Source organism: Chiloscyllium plagiosum, unplaced genomic scaffold (genome assembly GCF_037043375.1).
Source record: "Chiloscyllium plagiosum isolate Xiang-an unplaced genomic scaffold, Cpla_swu_hap1 HiC_scaffold_35, whole genome shotgun sequence".
NCBI classification, from domain to species: domain Eukaryota; kingdom Metazoa; phylum Chordata; class Chondrichthyes; order Orectolobiformes; family Hemiscylliidae; genus Chiloscyllium; species Chiloscyllium plagiosum.
The window spans coordinates 19,362,002-19,385,846 of NW_028270173.1; the positions used below are offsets into that span (position 1 = coordinate 19,362,002).

At 42.0% G+C, this 23,845-nt stretch overlaps 1 protein-coding gene across 1 annotated transcript in view; it reads left to right on the forward strand.

Moving 5' to 3' along the window:
- LOC122547595 (uncharacterized) overlaps window positions 1-23,845 on the forward strand; it is a 715,380-nt gene that overhangs the window by 213,822 nt on the left and 477,713 nt on the right.

Here is a 23,845-nt window from a genome sequence, read left to right on the forward strand (position 1 = left end):
TTTGTACTCAACGTCTCTTGCAACAAGGGCTAATATTCTATTAATCCTTTGAGCATTCTGCTGAGCCTGCAAGTCAGACTTTTGTGACTTATTGAGACAGACTACATCACTTAATGCATTTCGACATTCCAAGTGCTTACCACTTAAAACAATCTATGTCTTTCACCACCAAAGGGATGACTTCACAGTCTATCATTTTATATTCCATCTTCTGTGCTTTTTTGTCAATTCAGTAAGCCTATCCCAATCCTCCTCAGCCTGCCTTACACCTTCCTCTTAACAGAAATTCTCACATTGCTTTGCATTGGTCACAATTTTTAAAATATTATGTTTGATACTCACGTTGAAATAACTGACCAATGTTGTGAACTGCCAGGGTCCAATTACTAATCTTTGTGAACCCCACTAGTCACAGCCTGACAATGTGAGAATGCCCTGTTTATTCCTACTCTGTTTTCTGTCTGTCAAGCAATTCTGAATGCACCTCAATATATAACCTCCTATTAAATATGCTTTGGTTTTATTAAAATAATCTCTGCTGGTGGATTTTGACAAAAGCCTCCTTGAAATATTAGGAAATTGTTTCCATCTGCTTTATTTGATCAATTTCATTCATAACATTTTCAAAACAAAATCCACATCTTCATAAAACCTGATTTTCCATTCATAAATCCTGCTATTTCCAAGTGGATCATTATCATCCAAAGTCTATTCCATCCTTTTCATTGATTCTAGCATTTTCCATACGACTGGAATTTTTTATGTCGATGTTTTTATTGAAAGAAAGATTTTTAAAATAAAATGACAAAATTACAAAAAGGTTATAACACCAACAAACCAACAAGAAAAAAATTATCCGATATGTATATAACAGCGAAAGAGAAAAAAAAAAACAAAAACACAAACAAAATGTAACTATACTTGTGCAAAATAGACAAATAAGTAAATGGAATAAATAAATAAAACTGCTGAGCACAATGAAACATTAGCTCCTGACCTCCGAGAGCACTAAGTATTAAACACAAATTTATTCAAAATTCTTCCTTTGAGGACATCAAGTACACCACATCAGACTGTCATGGCTACACAAAAACCCGAGTTAAAATGGCAGATAAATCTGCATCCAAATAGTTCAGAAAAAGAGGCCATAATCTCTGAAAAATTTCAGTTTTCTGGTGTACCATATTCGTAAGAAGGTCCAGAGGAACATGTTCCATCATAAGCCTATGCCAACCCGATAGACCAGGAGGGGTTTCAGAAACCCAACATATTAGCATATTTTTGTTGTGGCTCTGTTCGTCGAGCTGGAAATTTGTGTTGCAGACGTTTCATCCCCTTTCTCGGTGACATCCTCAGTGCTTGGGAGCCTCCTGCGAAGCGCTTCTGAGTTATTCTCCAGCATTTATAGTGGTTTGTCTCTGCCGCTTCCGGTTGTCAGTTCCAGCTGTTCACTGCAGTGGCCAGTATATTGGGTCCAAGTCGATGTGTTTGTTGATAGAATCTGTGGATGAGTGCCATGCCTCTTGGAATTCCCTGGCTATTCTCTGTTTGGCTTGTCCTATAATAGTAGTGTTGTCCCTGACAGAAGAGACACAACAAACAGAGACAAAACATCGTACCCTGATAACAAGGAAAAGACAAACACACAACCTCAACACCAAGGAGAGGGAAGCACTAAAAACACTAAGAAATGATAAGAACATAATCATACTATCAGCAGTCAAAGGCAGAATGATGCTCATCCTGGACAAAGCAGAGTACATCCAGAAAGCGCAACAACTACTTGCAGATACCAACTCCTACTAAAAGAGGGAGTTTGACGCCACCCCACAGTTCACCAATAGGATAAACAACACACTGAGGAATCTGCAAAAAAACGGACAGATAACCAGGTTTGACCTACAGAGAATGAAACCTGAAAGCAACACCACCCCCAGATTCTATGGACTACCTAAAGTGCACAAACCAGACATCCCACTCAGACCCATCGTATCACTACCAGGGACACCATCACACAAACTGGCAAAAGAACTGCAATAGAAACTGAAACACCTGATCAGTGGATCCAGACACTCTATACAGTCAACACAGGAATTCTTGGACAACATCAGAAATATACACATAGACAAGGAAGAAACTATGGTCTCATTCGATGTAACGGCACTGTTCACCTCTCGACAAAACCCTAGCCAGAGAAACAATAGCCAACCTGCTGGACATACAGAACAGACAACAAGACGGGGAACCTATCAACAAAAACTACTGGACCTGTGCCTCACAACACACTTCGCATTCAACAACCAAATATATGAACAAATCAACGGCACACCCATGCAGAAGCTGTAATGCAAAGATTAGAACAAACAGTCTTACCCAAATTCAACCCAAACTCTGGGTCAGATATGTAGATGACACATTTGTAATAATTAAAAACAGCAATAGAAAACACACATCAGATCATCAACGCCACACTCACAGGAATCAGATTTACTAGAGAGGAAGAAAAGGACAACCAACTCCCATTCCTAGACATGATGGTACAGAGAACACTGAACGGAGAATTCACCACAAAGGTATACAGGAAAGCCACACACACAGACCAAGTCCTGAACTATGAAAGCAACCATCACAACACACACAAAAGAAGTTGCATCAAGACACTATTCAAAAGGGCCACGACACACTGCAGCACACCAGAACTGCAAAAAGAGGAAGAAGAACACTTCTACAATGCATTCGCCAAAAACGGATACCCCCGCAATTTCATCAACAGATGCCTAAGGGAAAGACAACGGAATGAGGACATGCCACAACCCAAAGGACTAGCCACGTTACCATACATCAAGAACATTTCTGAACTGACAGCCAGACTACTATGACCACTAGGACTCATAACAGCACACAAACCAACAGCCACTCTCAGGCAACAACTCACCAGGACAAAGGACCCAATACCCAGCATGAGCAAAACCCATGCAAGGACTGCACAAAACACTACATAGGACAAACAGGAAGACAGCTAACGATCCGTGTCCATGAACACCAACTAGCCACGAAACGACACAACCAGCTATCCTTAGTAGCCACACACGCCGATGACAAGCAACATGAGTTCGACTTGGACAACACTACTATTATAGGACAAGCCAAACAGAGAACAGCCAGGGAATTCCTAGAGATATGGCACTCATCCACAGATTCTATCAACAAACACATCAACCTGGACCCAATACACCGGCCACTGCAGCGGACAGCTGGAACTGACAACTGGAAGCGGCAGATACAAATCACTCTAAATTTCGGAGGAAACAACACAGAAGCGCTTCACAGGAGGCTCCCAAGCACTGAGGATGTCACCTAGAAAGGGGACAAAACGTCTGCAACACAAATTTCCAGCTCGGCGAACAGAACCACAAAAAACGAGCACCCAAGCTACAAATCTTTGCACAAACCTTAGCATATTTTTCCTTGCACAAAAAGTAAGATTATTAATAGTTTTTTTTTCCCATGAGCCTCCAGAGAAGATAATATTGGGTACATCCAGGAGAAGAGAAATAGCATCCAGCTTAACCTTTGCCCCCAAGACTCTCTCTATTACCCCTGCCACAGCACTCCAACACGTACGGAGCCTGCGGCAAGACCACAGACAATGAGCGAGTGTACTGATACTTATTTTACACATAGGATATAATGAAGATACTCCCACCTTAAATTTTGAGAGATGGTCTGGGGCCAGATGGACTCTATACAAAATCTTCAGCTGCTTGGCATGGACCCTATTCAGATTGAAAGCTTCCTTGCATTCTCGCAAATGTCCCCCCATGCCTCTAGAGATCTCAACCCATGGTTCTCTCTCCAGGAACCCACAAAGCCACTCAACATCTTCTGAAAGATCACCCCATAACATATGATAAAGAATACTAACAGAGAGAGTACTTTTAGCATGAAGTATCCTCTTCTCCGTAACAGATCTGTTGGACTCGGTCAAAAGCATGATCGCTTTTTAAATAAAATCCTTGACCCGAAAAAAGCAAAAATGGTCTTTACTAGTTAGAACATATTTATGGATTATTTGGTCTAAAGACATCATTAATTCACCTTCAAATAAATTACCCAAACAGAAGGTTCCCCCAGCTGCCCAAAGCTGAAATACAATGTCCATTATCCCCGACTGAAAACCCAGAAAATGAACTATAGGGGTAAGAAAGGATGTTTTGGACAGATTACCTTCCCTCTGCCACATCGCCCTCCATGCCTTAATAGTATTGGTAATTCTTGGATTACTGCAACATTCCATGACTGTGTTCATTTTGCCTCAGAACAGCATGCTAATAAGAGGGCATTTTGTCTGGGAGGCCTCAATGTCTAGCCATATTGACGCTGGGTTACAATAAAACACTTAATTGTTATCTTTTAATGTCCGGGAAATCCACTCCCCCCAACCCATGAGGCAACTGTAATTCAGACAGCTTGATAAGCGGTCACCTGCAGCACTAAATGAAGGAGCTTAACCATCCATTAAGTCTCTGGAATGTTTGCCTCGGAAAAATGAAGGGAAGCATTTGTATAGGATATAGCAAAACGGGGGAGGCATAGCCTCCAATTTAGACAAATTAATCTTATAACCTGCAAAGGAACCAAATGAGTTGACATATTCTATGAGATGGGATACAGAGACCACTGGATTCGACAGAAAAACAAGAACGTCATCTGTATATAATGAGACCTTATGTGATTTGGATCCTACTTTTGGAGCGGCTAGTTTAGGATCCCTACGGACCGTCTCTGCCAGCTGCTTAATCACCAATGTGAAAAGTAATGGCGAGAGGGGACAACCTTGTCTACTGCCCCTACAGATATTAAAATGACTAGATCTCACACCATTTGTGAGAACTGTCTCCAGAGGATCAGAATAAAGGACCTTCACCATCTAATAAAAATCTCCCCTTCACCAGATCGTTGAAGGTTATAAAAAAAGATATGGCCACTTGACCTGACCAAGTGCCTTCTCTGCATCTAAGGAGACCACTAATCCCTGACCTGACCGCTGCTGACAAACCTGAATCATGTTCAGCAACCTTCTGACATTATTAGAGGATCTATGGCCTTTTATAGAAGCAGTCTGGTCATCCTTAACAATGGCAGGCAGCACATTTTGCAATCTTAATGCAAGACCCTCAGACAGAACTTTAAGATCAGAATTCAGAAGTGTGATGGGCCTACAAGGGGCACATTCCTCTGGAATCTCCCCTTCCTTATGAATGAGAGAGATGTTAGTCTCACCCAGGGATGATGCTTGTGGCTATATGAATAATTATACATGTCGAACATTGGTCCCGACAGTATACTTATAAATTCTTTAAAACCATCAGGGCCAGGCGCATTCCCACTCTGCATCGATTTCACAGCGTCCTTGTATGTCTTGTATTTTTAAAGGAGCATCAAGGAAAGACGCCTGTTCAGAAGTTACACCTGGAAGATCCAAGTTCTTAAAGAAAGATTCCATCTTAGCCCATCCACCCTCACATGCTCAGACTGTTTTAGTTCAAAATAGAATTTCTGAAATGCTGCATTGATCTTTTTAGAGTCGCAAGTGACCATCCCAGTCCCATTCCTCATTGAGGCAATGGATTGGGGGCTATTCTTTCTCCTGGCAAGATATGCTAGATACCCGCCCGGTTTGTCACCATTTTCAAACAGTCTTTGCTGTCTGTGCAAGCACGGAATTCAAGGTGGACCTCAGAGCCATAACCCGCTGCAGCTTAACCACTGATGGCTTATCAGAATGCATTCTTTCAGCAGTCTTTCACCACATCTTGAGTAGGCGTTGTTGCTTCCCCTTCTGTTGCTTCTGACTGGCAGAATAAAAAATGATTATCCTCCTGGCATTAACCTTAGCTGTCTCCCAAAGAATAGACGGGTTACTGGCCAAATCCGAATTAATGGATAAGAATACCTTAAATTCATTCAGGAAATTTTCAATTAACTTACTGTGCCTCAGAATAAAGGGATCCATACATCAGTGCTGAGAGCCCACAACATTGTCCTCAAAACTTTAATCTCTAAATATACTGCAGCATGATACGAAATAGTAATATTTCCAATTATATAGGATGTTACTGAATCCAGGAATAATGTAGGGATTTGGAAAAGATCAATCCTGGTATGACACTTTTGTGGATTAGAAAAGAATGAGGTGGAGATGCCTCCAGACATCCATCAATCCCAACGCCGCACTTAAGTCCACTCGTTGTTTAGATTGTGAAGCATGTGTTAATTGTCATTTAGGCATACTATCCACCATGGGATTCATGAGGCAATTAAAGTCTCCTCTAATAACAATCTGCCATGGTACATGAGCCATCAATTCGGAGAGTGCATGTAACAAAAATTTAAGAGGTTGTGCTGGGGGCCAATAAACCTTCAAAATACCATACTCTGCTCCATGTACTGAAGCTTTAAGAATGATAATCTGCCCATACTCATCTTTAATTTGTTCCAGCAATTTAAATGGAAGATTCTTTCCCATGAGTATGGTCTCTTCCCTGCTCCTAGTATTGAAGGGAGAGAAGTACCCCTGATCAAACCCATTCTGTTACAATTTCAAATGTTTTTTATGATTGAGATGAGTCGCCTGCAAAAGGGCACTATCCTCCGCTCCTTTCTAAGACTAGAAAGCACCTCTTTCCTTTTAAATGGCGAATGGATCCCTCTAACAATCCACTTGAGGACCCAATTAGCCATGACGCTCAAAAACATCAGTTAATCTCCAAAAAGGAAGAATTCGACTTGTCAACTGCTGAGCATAGACAAAAAAAGATTCACAAAACCTAAAAAGTACATAAGCTGAAACTATTACATCTAACATCCTAATAACCACTTGCACTAAAAACCAACAGACTAATCCAAACACAAAACATTGAACAAGGGGCTCAACCACCTGCCCACAGGGGGCACTGACATATCCCAAAAACACCTTCAAACTTGCTTCCAGCTTGAGCAGCATCACAGACTCAGGCCTAAAAAGAGATGGAAAAAGAGTTTCAAAAATCTTAACAAGGAAATTAAAAGTCAACACTCTACCCATTCCTGAATAGACACCTTCACGCGTTAATATCAGGAAAAAATATCAGCAGCATCTTCTTAAATAAAGGGTGAGAGGACAAGGAAAAAGAAACATGATGGCCCACATCCTTTAGGTTATCTGACCTATTTTAAAGAGTCCAAAAAATGTTTCCCTTTTTCTGAAGAGTCAAACAAATGCATAGACCCATCATACATAACATGAAGCACCACTGGGTACCTTAGAGAATACTGGATACCAAGGTCTCTGTTGGCTTCATTGAGTCTCCCTTTTATGAATGACAGCTGAAAAGAATTTCTGAAACCTTGGTAAGTTAAGGCCTGTGGACTTTTTCCCTTGATTCTGGAGACCTCCATAACTTTACCTTTGTCCTTATAGCTGTGGAGTTGCACTAGGACCATGTGAGGGCATTGGTCCAAGCTGGGCCTGCGCATTGCGACTCAATGGGCCCTTTCAAGTTTAACCTAGTCCAATGTAGCCTCCAGACCTCGAAATTGAGGCAGCCAGCTTTCAAAGAAGCTCACTGGCTGGTCATCTTCTACTCTCTGCAGCAGCTCCACAACATGAACATTGTTCTGCCTACCTTTGTTCTTGAGGTCATCGACTTGCTCCTGGAAGCTCCTGCTTCTCCAGTACTCAGATTCCTTCCTTTGAAGAATCAGTCTTGGTTTCTGAAGCTGTGGTCCCCCTTTCAACTGTCTCTGTTCTGCATCCTGGGTCTTACAGCTGCTCCTCATAGTTGTGGAGCATGGCCATGACTGGGTCCAGTCTGGTGCGGAACCTCTCTTTAATTGACGACTTGATCATCTCTCTTCACAAACTCCGTAGCCAGGGCCTGGTGAGTGAACAACTCCGGTGGGCTGGTAGAGGAAGCTGCAGGTGCGGACATGTCTGACTTCTCAGGTGAGTTTCCCGTGTGTTGGGACATGCTGAAGCCTTTACCTTCTGACATGTTTCTTTAATAAAGCAGACTTCATAAAATAATTTATACAAGTTCTATAAGTTGAAAAGCTCTTTAAAGACTGAATTATCAAAGAAATTATTTAAGTGGGGAGGTGAGAGTGCTACTTTGTATGAACTGAGGTGCAGAACTCAGCAAAGCAGACCCCTCAGATTGCCACCATCTTGGAGCCCCAGAATATGTTTAACAGATCTTTAATTAAGAATATTTTGTTTGTTCCCTTTTTAAATAGTGGTGACAAATTTGCAGCCTTCCAGTTCAAGGGTACCATTCCAGAACTGATAGAATGTTGGAAAATAATTGCCAGTGCATGGATGACATTTGATGTGGTTGAATGCATGATGGAGTAGACAATCAGTTTCTTATTAACTTTCAGTACCATTAGTTTTTCCCATACCTTGTTCTTATTTATTTCCTCAGGTGCAAGAAAAAGACAAATGGGTTGCAGTCAGTATATGGAAATAAACTGGTCGGCAGTGCCGGGAACCCCTATGGCCTTTCCCCTCAATAACAAGTATACCATTTTGATATTGTTGAGGGGACAACTTACCAGGGGTGAGCCATGGGGTACAGATCTCTGGCACAGAGTCTGTCCCTGTTGCTCAGAAAGGAAGGGGGAGAATGAGCAGAGCGTTACTCCTTAGGGACTCCATAGTTAGGGGGAGAGATTAGGAGGTTCTGTTGGAACAAGAGAGACTTACGGTTGATGTGTTGCCTCCCAGGTGCCAGGGTTCATGATGTCTCGGATCATGTTTTCAGGATCCTTAAGGGAGAGGGGTACTCGACGTTGTGACCATTTCAAACACATGGATAGAGCAGGGACAGGAATGGCTGTTTCAGGTTCCGGGATTTTCATGTTTCAGTAAGAATAGCAAAGATGGTAATAGAGGGGGAAATGTGGCCTTGTTAGTCAAGGCCAGTATTACAGTGGCAGAAAGGACGTTTGATGAGGACTCATCTATGGAGGTAATATGGACTGAAGTTAGAAAGAGGAAAAGAGAGGTCATCCTGTTGGTGGTTTTCTATAGGCCTCCAAATAGTTCCAGAGATGTAGAGGAAAGTATAGCAACGATAATTCTGCATAGTAGCGAGAGTAATAGGATAGTTGTTATGGGGGACTTTAACCTTCCAAATATTGACTGGAAATACTGTAGTTCAGTACTTGAGATGGGTCAGTTTTTGTCCAATGTGTACAGATGGTTTCCTGACACAGTGTGTAGACAAGCCAACAAGGGATGATGCCACATTAGATTTGGTACTGAACCTGGCCAGGTGTTAGATTTGGATGTGCTGAGTACTTTGTTGATAGTAACCACAATTTTGTTATGTTTACATTAGTGATGGAAAGGGATAGGTATATAGCGCAGGGCAAGAGTTATTACTGGGGGAAAGGCAATTATGATGTGATTCAGCAAGATTTAGGAAGCACAAGTTGGGGATGGAAACTGCAGGGGATGGGAACAATTGAAATGTGGAGCTTATTCAAAAAATAGCTACTGCATGTCCTTGATAAGTCTGTACCTATCAGGCAGGGAGGAAGTGGTCAAGTGAGGGAGCCATGGTTTACTAAAGAAGTTGAATCGCTTGTCATGAGGAAGAAAAAGGCTTATGTTCGGATGAGACTTGAAGGCTGAGTTAGGGTGCTTGAGAGTTTCAAATTAACCAGGAAAGAGCTAAAGAGAGTATTAAAAAGAACCAGGAGGGGATATGAGAAGTCGTTGACAGACAGGATCAAGGAAAACCCTGAAGCTTTCTATAGGCACATCAGGAATAAAAAAATGACTAGAGAAAGATTGGGGACAATCAAGGATAGTAGTAGGAAGTTGTGCGTGGAGTCTGAGGAGATAGGGGAAGTGCTAAATGAATATTTTTCATCAGTATTCACATTAGAAAATGACAATCCTGCCAAGGAGAATACTGAGATACAGGCTATCAGTCGAGATGGGATTGAGGTTCATAATGAGGAGTGTTAGAAATTCTGGAAAGTGTGAAAATAGGGATATCCCCTGGGTCGCATGGGATTTATTCTCGGATTATCTGGACCAGGGAGGAGATTGCAGAGGCTTTAGCTTTGATCTTTATGTCATCATTTTCTAGTGCGAGAGGACTGGAGGATAGCAAATGTTGTCGCCTTGTTCAAGAAGGGGAGAAGAGACAACTCTGGTAATTATAGACCAGTGAGCCTTACTTCGGTTGTGAGTAAAGTGTTGGAAAAGGTTATAAGAGGTAGGATTCATGATAATGTAGAGAGGAATAAGTTGATTAGGGATAGTCAACACAGTTTTGTGAAGGGTAAGTCCTGTCTCCTAAACCTTATTGAGTTTTTGAGATGGTGGCCAAACAGATGAGGGTAAAGTGTTTGATGTGGTGTGTATGGATTTCAGTAAGGTGTTTGATAAAGTTCCCCATGGTAGGCTATTGCACAAAATGTGGAGATAAGGGATTGAGGGTGATTTAGCAGTTTGGATCAGAAATTGGCTAGCTGAAAGAATACAGAGGGTCTTGATTTATGGGAAATGTCCATCCTGGAGTTCAGTTATTAGTGGTTTCCCGCAATGATCTATTTTGGGGCCACTGCTGTTTATCATTTTCATAAATGAATTGGATGAGGGCATAGAAGGATGAGTTAGGAAATTTGCAGATGACACTCAGGTCGGTGGAGTTGTGATAGTGCTGAAGGATGTTAGAGGTTGCAGAGGATATCGATAAGTTGCAGAGATGGGCTGAGAGGTGGCAAATGAATTTTTTACAGAAAAGTGTGAAGTGATTCACTTTGGAAGGACCAACAGAAATAAAGAGTACTGGGCTAACTGGATTGAGTTTTGGAGCCACGAGGTGATGCTGCAGCTGCACAAAAGTCTGGTGCAGCCGCACTTGAAGTATTGCCTACATTTCTGGTCACTGCATCATAGGAAGGCTGTGGAAGCATCAGAAAAGGTTCAGAGGAGATTTACTGGGATGCTGCCTGGTAGGGAGGGAAAGTCTTATGAGGAAAGGCTGAGGGACTTGAGGCTGTTTTTCTTGGAGAGAAGAAGGTTGAGAGGTGACTGAATTGAGACATATAAGATCATCGGAGGGGCGGGGAGGGTGGAGAGTGAGAGCCTTTTTCCATGGATGGTGATGGCTAGCACGAGGGGACATCGCTTTAAACTGAGGGGTCACAGATGTAGGACAGATGGCAGAGGTAGTTTCTTTACTCAGAGAGTCGTAGGGATATGGAATGCACAGCCTGCAACAGCGGTAGACTCACCAACTTTCAAAGCATTCAAATGGTCATTGGATAAAATATGGATGAAATGATATAGTATGGGATAGATAGGCTTCAGATTGGTTCCACAGGTTGGCACAACATCGACGGTTGAAAGGCCTGTACTGCGATGTAATGTTCTATGGTCTATGTTCCTTCAACTCCTTATTCTCCCGAGCCACTTGGATCTCTAGGCACACGATGCTCGGTTATTGCCCAACAGTTTTATTTAAAATCAAAAGCTTTTGGACCATTACTCTTTCCTCAGATGAAGTGAAGAGAGGCACACAAACATGGAATTTATAGTCAGAGAGCTCAAAAGATGGCACAAATAGTTGACACACAATTGCAAAAAAGTTAATAATAAGGTGGTGCTGGCGACAAACCAAATGGCTGGAATAATATGATAGGTTTAAGAGTCACATGCTGAGGGTCCAATCAAAGTAACAAGTAGTTAACCTGCAAAGTAATTAGGGAGAGGGAGCATAATAAGTTATCGAGGTGATGGTGTCAAAGAGGACAGTAAGGAAGATTTTACAAGTGAAGAACAGTAAGGTGAGGTTACATGTAGTGCAACATAAACCCAAGATCATGGTTGAAGCTGTCTTCATGGGTAGAGAACTTGACTGTTAGTTTCTGTGTGGCAATTCTGCATTGTTATGTATCTTGAAGGCCACCTTGGAGGATGCTTAACTGAAGATTGGTGGCGGACCATCCTTGACCACTGAAGTGTTTCCCGATTAGGAGGGAACATTCCTGTCTGGCGATTATTGCGTGGCGTCCATCCATTCATTGTCATAGTGTCTGCATAATCTCACAAACATAGCATGCCTCAGGGCATCCTTTGCTGCAGAGTATGAGGTAGACAATGTTGGCCGAGTCACATGAATATCTCCCATGTACGTGGTCGGTGGTGTTCCCATGTGTGATAGTAGTATTCATGTCAATGATATGTCTTGCAGAGGTTACCATGGCAGGGTTGTGTGGTGCTGTTGTTGATGCTGTCCTATGTAGTTTGCTTTAAACAATGGTCTGTTTAAGGTTTGGTGGTTGTTTGAAAGCAAGTAGGGATGATCTTGGCAGTATGTTTGTTGACATTTTGAAGGCTGCAAGGAATATGATGTAATTCCTCTGCTCTAGAGAAGTACTAGATGACAGAAATTACTTATTGGCCGTGTCCTGTGTGTGTCTTTCACTGTGGCATGTTGGAACTGGTGATCAATAAGTTGGGCATTGTACCCCATTCTTACGAAGGCAGCTTTTAGCATCTTTACATGCTTCATCAACTGAACAAATCCTATTATATGCAGAGCATGTCTGTAGGAGTGGCTTCTTTAACATGTTTAGGCTGAAAACTAGAGAAATGCAGCTTCATGAGGTTATCCATGAAGAGTGAGGTACTGAGGTGCTCATCCTGGATGGATCTGCATGTGTCCAAGAATGAAACTGATTCTAAAGAGTAATCCATGGTAAGTCTGATGGTGGCATGAAACTTGTTGATATCATTATATAGTAATTTCAATGATTCCTCAATGTGAGAACAAATTCAAAAATGATGATGAATAGTTAATAATGGGGACTGTTAAAAGCTAATAATGGGTTGGGTAAGAGCAGACTATGTGTTGACAAGGCCTGTTGTGTGGGGTTTTGGATGATAACTTAGTGCAACACAGAAAATATATTGGATGACATGTTAAATAAAAGCCATATCTACACTTTTACATTGATGAAAGCAAAGCACTGACACAATTCAGATTAGTATGACCACGTTCTCATTCCTCTCTTTTTTTAAAAAAATCATTCATGGGACATGGTACATAGGTATCACTGTCTGGCAATCAGTTACTGTCTGTCCCAGGTTGCCCTTGATGAGGTGCTAATGACCAGTGTTCTTGATTCTGACAACATGGATGCCTCCGTTATCATGACAATTACCTAGTTGTCAGGTTGTTGCTGTGTAAATTGTTAAAACACACTGCGGACATGCTGTTAATGTTTCAAATCCAGTGACAGTTCCTCCGAAACATTCACATTCGAAGAAAAGTCAGCTGGCCATAAGCATTAAGATTGATTTCTCTCCACAGATGCTGCCAGACCTGCTGAGTTTTTCCCAGCAATTTCTGCTTTTGTTTCTGATTTCCAGCAACCACAATTCTTTTTTTTCCAGACATACTTGCAGGCTTGTATATTTTAACAAAAAGAAAAATATTACAGATGAATTCCCTTTACATAAAACCTTATGACTCTGTCTCTCCTTAAGTTTGCAGAAAAGTACACAGATAGATATAGTTAAAGATATGGATTTTAGGAATGAAAACAGTGATGATACTGTTTAATAGTGTCAAGATTGGCTTCGATTGGCTATTTCATTTCTATGTCTTCCAGTTCCTCTTGATCCTTTCACAGTTATTGGCTGAAAATACAACAGTTTGCTGAATTATTCAATCTTCAGTCATTGATTTAGAATAGGTCCTTACCCTGCTCTGGAAGGTTTTTTTTGTTCCTTCAGTCGGGAAATTTAAAAAAAAGTTTGTGGAAATGGGAAGATGAGAATGCCTAATATAAGGAATGAGGCATAATGGTCCAGAGGTATAATTGCTAGAGTATTAATCCAGAAATTCAGCTAATGTTCTGTGGACCCTCTATCTCCTGCACTGTAAGATAACGTACACTTGTGTGGAGCTGCCTTCTCCCGGGACCTCTCTTGGTTGGATTTGCAGGATTTAAGTGATAGCTGGAGTTGGTGGTTTCTGAAACTCAGTGTGGAGGCCACAAAGCCTGCAAAAGGAGAAGCTTACATTTGCAGTCTTTTTTTAAAACCCTCCCTTCCAGGACGTGTGCCATCAAGGAACAGCCACCATCATGGGGCAGAGAAAGGGAGATGATTCATTTTCCCGAGCTGGGGGCCGAGGTGGGGTGGACGTTGAGTGTAATAGAACAAAGAACAATACAGCACAAGAACAGGCCATTCTGTCCTCCAAACCTGCACAGATACATTTGGCTCTTCCAAACTGTCTTCACTTGCAGGATCCATATCCCTCTATTCCCTTCCTATTCAAGTATTTGTTCAGGTGTTTCTTGAATTCTGCTGTTGTGTCTGCTTCCACCATCTCTTCTGGCAGCGCCTTGCAGGGACTCACTCAACTTTGTGTGAAAAACCTGCCTCACACATCTCTTTTACATCCTCCACCCCATCCCACCAGCACCTTGAACCTGTGTCCCCTAGTAATTGCCCCCTACACCCTGGGAAAAATGCCTCATACTTTTCACTCTATCCATGCCATTCACAATCTTTAATTCTCTCATGTCACACTTCAACCTCTTGCATTTCAGTGAACTCAAACACAGTCTATCCAACCTTCCTTCTTCACTAATTTCTCTCATACCAGCAAACATCCTGGTAAATACCCTTTCCTGTGTCTTGACCAAAGCATTGATATCCTTCTGGTAGTGAGACCCAGAACTGCAATATTCCAAGGGTGGAGTAACTAATGTTCTATGGAACTGCAGCATAACGTTTCTATCCTTACACTTAATGCCCCTTCCAATGAAGCCAAGCATGACATAAGCCTTTTTTCTACCTTCTGTGATCTGTGGACCTACACACCTAAATCTCTCTGCATATCAATCCTCCTAATGTTCTGTCACCAAAGTTTCTACCTGTATTTTTCTTCAAAAATGCATCACCTCACATTTGTCCAGATTAAACTACATCTGCATTTTTTCTGCCCATGACTCCATCTGATCTATATTCTGCTCTATCTTCTGAAAATCTCCTCACTATCTGCAGCTGCACCAATCCTTTTTACATCAGCAAACTTATTAATTATACTAGCCACTTTTTCCAGCAAATCATTTGTGTAGGCGACAAACAGCAGAGGTCACAGTGCTAATCCCTGTGGAACACGTGTCACAACATTCCATTCTGAACAGCATCCTTCCACTGCTACCCTTTGTCTCCTGTGACTAAACCAATTCTGTATCGACCTTGGCAGTTCACCTCTGATATCATGTGACTTCACCTTTCGCACCAGTGCATCATGGGGGGCCCTTGTCAAAGGCTTTGCAGAAGTCTGTGATGTCCATAAAATCAACCACTTTTCCCTCATCAATCATCTTTGTCACCTGCACAAAAAATGCAATCAGGTTACTGAGGCAAGACCTCCCCTGCACAAAACCATGCTGCCTATAAACAAGACATTTCACTCCGGGGAAATCCAGTGAAGCCCTAGATCTCTGGTGAGGATGGGAACCCGGAGAGGATGGCCTGGAGAATTATTCATACATGTCCATGTCCCCTTGAATCAACGATTTGGTTCTCAGTCTGGACCTGGAGAATTAGGGGTTTATAAAGTCATGAGGGGCATGGATAGGGTCATTAACCAATCGCTTCTTCCTCATGTGGGGGAGGCCAAAATTCAAAAGCAGAGGTTTATGGTGAGAGGGGAAAGATTATAAGATGGCCTGAGGGATAACACACAAAGGGCAATGCATGTTTGAAACGAACTGCCTAGGGTAGTTCTGGAGGCAGGTATAATTACAACATTTAAAAGTGACCAAATGGCTGGATGAATAGGTAGTGTTTTGAGGCTAAACGTTGGCAGGTGGGACTAGGTCAGAATGTGATGTATGGTTGGCATGGATGAATTGGATTAAAGGGTCTGTTTCTGCACTGTATACCTATATGATTTCCATGTGCAGAATGATCTGATCTACATGGAAAGCATTATATTACTGTAGGTTCTCCTTGCGAATCTTAATTGATAGCACCTTCCAAATCCATGACCTCTTCCAACGAGAAATGTTTGGGCAGCAGATGTAAAGGAACCAACAAGTTACCCTCAAAATCAGGTAACATCCTGATTTTGAACTATTTTGGCATTTCCTCAATATGGATGCATGAAAATCTGTGCATATCGCTACATGCCAAGGATTGCACCACTCAAAAAGTTACTTTCTTCCATCTTCGCAAAGGTTGCGAGAATAAACAACAAATGCAGGCCAAGCCCATTATGTCCACCTCTTCCCCTGTGCATTGATGTGAATTTGTCCAAGTTGTAACTATGTACATTCCTTCCTCACGTTCATCTTTTATTTTATCTGTTGACTTATCAAAATCAATTACCTCTTCTGGTCTGAAATAAGTTGCAACTTTGGGTTTGTGCCTTGATTTTATCTATCAGGTTTCACGTATGCTGCAGGTGGAGAAGGTATAAAAACAAGCAGCCGAAGCATTAGACCACTGACACTCAATTACATACGCTCCCATTACTTGCAACCTTTTGCGGGCCCTCTGAGAGCTGGCTTTGCACAGAACTCAACGTGTTTCACAAACACAGAATTTGCTGAAAACAAAACTCAGCAGGTTGGGCAGACTCTTTCGTGAAGCATTAATTTTGATTTATCTTCACATATGCTGCCAGACCTGCTGAGATTTTCCAGCAACTTCAATTTTTGAGACTGATTTACAGCATCCATAATTGTTTTGGTTTTTATTCGATCACAGTTCGTGCTTTACTCTCCCAATAACGTTGTTCATTGTGTTTTCAATCAATGTTTCTCTACCACAGAATAAATATTTATTTCATGTTAACAGTTTACAGCTGGCAGGAGACATGACGGTAGTGTGAAATTACATGCAGGACCCATGAGTGATGTTAATCTCACAGATAATCAGTGGTGCTGAATTTTTTCCAACTTCCTTAGATGCCGGATTGAAGAAGGGAAAGATCCTCTCATTGAAAGTGTAGAGATTGGACATTGTAAAATGTCCACATTGTAAAATGACAGCTGTCCACTCTCATGGTCCAGGAAATGCCAATATTTTGGGGTTTAACCTTTGGGGTGAGAGGAGTTGAGAAGACGGTGGTGTTGGCTAAATGACCTTCTTGAAGGATAAGCTGCATCATACAATAGGTGGTGTTAAGGTTCAGACTAATTTCCCTGTTCCTAACCACAGACTCCCAGACGACTCCCAGAATCCACTCAGTCTTGTTTCCAACATCCACCTGCCAGTAATATCTCCCTAATATGAATACGTCTGATCCCAGAACAAAGGGCCAATTGTCAAATCTCTCGGGGATGTCAGATAGCCGTTGCAGTTTGTCTCCGAATCTCATGCTGGTCCAGTCCTCAGGCAGGATGAGCCAAGAATTCACTGTATTCTGATCCAGAGTCATACAAGCTAGAACTGGGGTAATTAAAATAAGATAATTATTTATATTCACGTTATCATTTACTTAAACACTTCTTTTTGAAAATGTCACACAACAGTTTGCCCAATTATTTAATAATCAGTCACTGATTTGGAATAGATCTTTACCCTACTCTGGGAGGTTTCCTTTTTGTTCCTTCAGGCGGGATATGCAAAAAGTAGTTTTGTGGAGATGAGTTGATGAGAATGGTTAATGGAAGGAATGTGGAGTAATGGCCTCGTGGAATAATCATGAGACGATTAATCCAGAAACTTAGCTACTGTTCTGTGGACCGGCATTCAAATCCGGTGGACTTTGTCTTTTTTAAGAAGAAAAAAGATTGAATTAAGTATTGATCGACTATCATTAATCAATTTCCAGGAAATCCCATCTGATTCAATAATCTCCTTCCAACAAGGAAACTGCCATCCTCACCTGGTGTGACCTTCATATAACTCTCAATTACCCTCTGAAATAGCTAAGCAAGCCATTCAGATGTGCCAATCACTAAATAGTCCCTTCAAGGGTAACATGCTGACCAGTCAGAGATATATCCTTCCGAAATACATTTTTAAAAAGCTGGATTTACTGGTACATTTCAAATGCAGATGAGAGAGACAGAGCTGTCTCTAGATTATTTCCCTGCAGAAGTTAGATTCTCCCTTCTTGATTACATGGAAAAACTGGACACCATAATCTAAAAGCTCTTTTTCATTTGCTCTGTCTTCAATCAACTCCTCCTGGTCAATAGAAAAGCTAACCATTATCAATTCGAAGAATTTTAAAGAAAACAAACAAGCAGATAGAAATTGTCTGATTTCGATATTCACACACATTAACACCATTTATTAGGCACCCATTCAATACTCTTGCTTTGTAAATTCCAGGCAAATTCAGCAAAAGTCATTTCTTTGTAAACGGTAGTTAATTTCTTTCTGCAGTTCCCTTAATTCAAAGAAATGTTTTCCAATTTTGCTCCACAGTTGAAATGTAAATAAAGTAAAAAAGATGTCCTTCCTTTCAGAAGGGAAACCTGCAATTCTAATCTGGCCTCCAGGTTTCTCCAGAGTCACAACAAAGTGGTTGAGTCCTAACTGCCTGTGGTGGTGTACAAATAAATTGGAAATACCACAATCCAAACAGAATGCAGCAAATAGACCTGAAATGAGTTTAGCGGAATCTTCTCAGAGAAATTAAGAATGACAATAACAAAAGGCCATGCTGTTAGTAACTACATGCTGTCATGAATTAAAAAGGGGCTGTGGCATGCGTCTCAAATATTCCCTGCTCTTTCCTCATCAGTAAAATGCATACCCTGGAACATTTACGATCTTGGCAGTTCCTCACAGAAAAGATTTTCGAAAGCATCCCACCTTCTGGAGCATCACTGACCTAATATTTGATTGAAGGCATTTTTCCGACTATAACTGCCGTTATGTGTAAGACTTCACTGTAGTTGCTACGTGTGAGACTCCACTTGTCCATCAATTCCAAAACACCTCTCTCTACGATGTCACAATAAAAATATGACCACAGCTACTATACGGATTCCCATGGCGATTAGGCTACCCATAACACGTCAGGCTATGGAACCCCATCTATCGCCTGCGCTATAAGATACACTGCGCTTGCGCGGAACTGCCCTCGCCCGTGACCTTTGGGAAACGATGCTTGGAGGGTGTGGTTGCGGAATCTCTGTGTGAAGGCCACAAAGCCTGCAGAATGAGTAGCTCCCGTGTTTTTTTTTACCCTCCCTGCTGGGAAGCGTCCCATCAGGGAACAGTCACAACCTTGGCAGAGAAAGGGGGATGGTTCATGTACAGTCGAAGAATGTGGTGCTGGGAAAGCAAATCCGCTGAGCCAGCATCCAGGAGCATCCTTTCCTGATGAAGGACTTATGCCCGAAACGTCGATTCTCCTGCTCCTCGGATGCTGCTGATCGGCTGCGCTTTCCAGCACCACACTGTTCGACTCTGATCTCCAACATCTGCAGACGTTGTGTGTAATAGAACAAAGAGCAATAAAGCACAGGAACAGGTCGCTCGGTACTCCAAGCCTGCGCCGATAATTCTGGCCTTTCCATGCTAAAACTGTCTTTACTAGCCGGATTCATATCGCTCCACTACCTTCCTATTCATGTATTCATCCAGGTGTTTCTTGAACGCGACTGTTGTGTCTGCTTCCACCTCCTCTGGCAGCGCGATGCAGGCACTCACCATTCTTTGTGTGAAAAAAACGTGCCTCACACATTTCTTTAGATGCCCCACCCCACTCCCCCCCACACCTTGAACCCGTGCCCCCTAGTAATTGACACCTCCACTTTGGGAAAATCGCCTCATACTTTCCACTCTATCCATGCCATTCACAATCTTTTAAACTTCAACCTCTTGCATTTCAGCGAACTCAAATGCAGTCTCTCCAACCTTTCTTCTTAGCTAAAATCTCTCATACGAGGCAACATCCTGGTAATGTGGTGAACAGAACTGCATTATCCCAAGTGTGGGCGAACTAAAGTTCTATAAAGCTGCAGGATAGCATTTCTATCCTTACATTCAATGGCCCTTCCAATGAAGGCAAGCAGGCCATATGCCTTTTGTATTAACTTATCTTCATATGCTGCCACCTTCAGTGATCTGTGGACATACGCACCCAAATCCCTCTGCATATCAATCCTCCTAAGGTTCTGTCACTATAGTTTCTATCTGTGCATGACCTTCCAAAATGTATCACCTCACATTTATCCAGATTAAACTACATCTGCCATTTTTCTGCCCATTCCTCCAACTCATTTATATTCTGCCGTAACTTCCAACAATCCTCCTCACTATCTGCATCTACACCAATCTTTGTTACATCTGCAGACTTACTAATTATACTTACCACAATTTCCCCCAAATCATTTATGTAGGCCACAAACAGCAGAGATCCCAGGTCTGATTCCTTTGGAAACACTTGTCACAACCTTCCATTCTGAAAAGCATTCTCCCGCTGCTAATGTCTGTCTCCTGTGACTAAGCTAATTCTGTATTGATCTTGGCAGTTTACCCTTGATATCTTGTGACTCCATGGTTTGTACCAGTCTCCCATGAGGGACCTTGTCAAAGGCTTTGCAGAAATCTTCGATGTAGATTACATCAAACACTTTTCCCTCATCAATCATCTTTGTCACCTTCTCAAAAACGAAATCAAGTTTATGTGGAAGACCTCCCCTGCCCAAAGCCATGCTGTTGATAAACAAGACCTTTCATTCTGAGGTGATTCAAATGAAAACTCAGATCTCTGGTGAGAAAGGAAACTCACCGAGGTCGGTAGGGAGGATTATTCATAAATGCTCGTAACCCCTTGAATCAGTGATTTGTTTCTCAGTCTGGAGCTGAAGAACTAGAGGTTTATAAAGTCATGAGGGGCATGGTTAGAGTCATTAACCAATTACTTCTTCCTCATGTGGGGGAGGCCAAAATTAGAAAGCAGAGGTTTAATGTGAGAGGGGAAAGATTATAAAATGGCCTGAGGGATAACACACAAAGGGCAATGCATGTTTGAAATGAACTGCCTGGGGACATTCTGGAGGCAGGTATAATTACAACATTTAAAAGTACCCAAATGGCTGGATGAATAGGAGGTGTTTTGAGGGCCAAATGTTGGCAGATGGGACTAAGTTGGACTGGGATGTATGGTCGGCATGGATGAATTGGATTAAAGGGTCTGTTTCTGTTCTGTATGACTCTATGATTTCTATGTATGGAATGAACTGAACTACATGGAAAGCATTATATAACTGCAGGTTCTCCTTGCAAATCTTAATTGATAGCACCTTCCAAATCCATGACCTCTGGCACCTAGAAATGTATGGTCAGCAGATATAAAGGAACCTACAAGTTACCCTCAAAACCAAGTAACATCCTGATTTTGAACTATATTGGCATTTCCTTAATGTGACTGCATCAAAATCTTGTAGCCAACACTGTGCATATCCTGATATGCCAAGCATCCCATCTTCCCAAATATTGTCACAATGGGCAACAAATTGAGGTCTATGCCTTGATGTCCACATCTTCCCCTGTCTCTTACTGTGCAGTGAATTGATTTTTTCCAAGTTTTAACTCTTTAGATTCCTTTCCCAAGTCAATCTGTTATTTTATCATTCAACTTATCAAAATCAATTACATTTCATAGTCTGCAATCAGTTGCAAACCTGAGCTTGTGCCTTGATTTTATTTAACAGGTTTCATGTAAGCTCCAGGTGGAGAGAGTATAGCAACAAGCAGCCCAAGCATTAGACTAATGATATACAAGTGCCTATGCTCCTACCATCTGCAACTTTATGAGGTCCCTCTCAGAGCTGGCCTTGCATACAACCCATAACGTTTCATCAACAAACACAGAAGTTGCTGGAAAAGCTCAGCAGGTCTGGCAGCATTTGTGAAGATAAATCAAAATTAATGTTTCAGGAAAGATGCTGCCAGACCTGCTGAGTTTTTCCAGCAACTTCTGTGTTTGTTGATGAAACGTTATGGGTTGTCTGCAAGGCCAGCTCTGAGAGGGACCTCATAAAGTTGCAGATGGTAGGAGCATAGGCACTTGTATATCATTAGTCTAATGCTTGGGCTGCTTGTTGCTATACTCTCTCCACCTGGAGCTTACATGAAACCTGTTAAATAAAATCAAGGCACAAGCTCAGGTCTGCTGCCAGACCTGCTGAGCTTTTCCAGCAACTTCCATTTTTCAGTCTGATTTACATCAACCAATTTTTTTTTTATTGTTTTTTATTCTATCGCAGTTCATGCTTTACACTCCCATAAGCTTTGATCAGTGTGTTGTCAATCGGTGTTTCTTTGTTACAAAACAGATGATGTATTTATTTCATACTAACGAAGACAAATCTCCATCAGTCTATAGCTGACAGGAGAGACGAAGATGGTGTGAAATTTCATGCAGGACCAGTGAATGATCTTGAATATCACAGATTGTCAGTAGTGCTGAGTTCTTTCCACCTTTCTTAGATGGTGGATTGAAATTGTGGGTGGAAGTTTGGAATGGGACATGTGTAATTGTAATAGTCCAGCAAAATGCCAATATTCCAGTGTTTAACATTTGGGATGAGAGGGGTCGAGAAGACAGTAGTGTTGGTCAAATAACCTTTTCCAGTGACAAGCCGTATAATCCAATAGCCGGTGTCCAGGTTTCAGACTAATTTCTTTTTCCTTTTTCCTCTGCACAGACTCCCAGACCACTCCTAGAATGCACTCAGTCTTGTTTCCTACATCCACCTGCCAGTAATGTCTTCCTGATATGAATCTGTCTGATCCCAGGACAAAGGGCCGGTTCACAAATCTCTCCAGGTTGTTAGGTAGCCATTGCATTTGTCTCCGGCCCTCAGACAGGATGAACCAAGGATTCGCTGTGTTCGGATCCAGTGTCAGAGAAGCTGGAGTTCGAGTAATTAAAATAACATAGCTATTCATATTTGTGGTATCAAACAATTATATTTGAAAATACTTCTTCAAGTTTTATGTGGTATGTGAAAGTTTCTGTCACAACAGGGCTTATACACTGTGGAGGAGATATGTCGGCCTTTCTCCACAATGAATCAGTGTTTTATTGTCTGGAATCTTGGAAATCACTGAAAACAGTGTAGAAGGAGGGAAAAGTAATCATGCGGGGCTGGGGGAGCCACAATCGTTATGGTAAGATGAGATAGCATGTAAGTGGTCATAAAGATAACAGGTGACATGAAGAGATGCTGGGCTGAGGGGCATGGATGGAAAGAACCCACAATGTTTGGGGAACTGGTGAGTGTGATGAATAGGACAATCAGAGTCAGACAAAAGAGATACAGGTAGACAGAAGAGGTGGAAGAGGACAGGAGGGTGCAAATTGATAGCATTAGGAGGAAAAGCAGTTGTGGAGTAGAGAGACAATAATGAGGTTGAGACAAATACTCAGAAGGTATAGAGGGCGAATGAGGGGGAAATGGTGTCTGCGAGAGATGTATGATGGAGAGTTTAGGCAAAGGCTAAAGGAGAAAGTGAGGACTGCAGGCACTGGCAATCAAAGTCAAAAAGTGTGGTGCTAGAAAAGCACAGCTGGTCAGGCAGCATCCGAGAACCAAAAGACTCAACGTTTTAGCACAAGCCCTTCATCAGGAAATGAGGGGATGGCCCAAGGAGGCTGAGAAATAAATGGGAGATGGGTGGGGCTGGTGGAAATCTAGATAGGAATGTGATAGGCAGATGGAGTTTGGGAGTGATGGTGACAGGTTGGAAAGGAAGGTGGAGCAGAGAGTTGTGAAGGAAGGTGGCCAGGTAGGACAGTTCAAGAGGGTGGTGCTCAGTTGGAAAGTTAGATCTGGGAAAAGG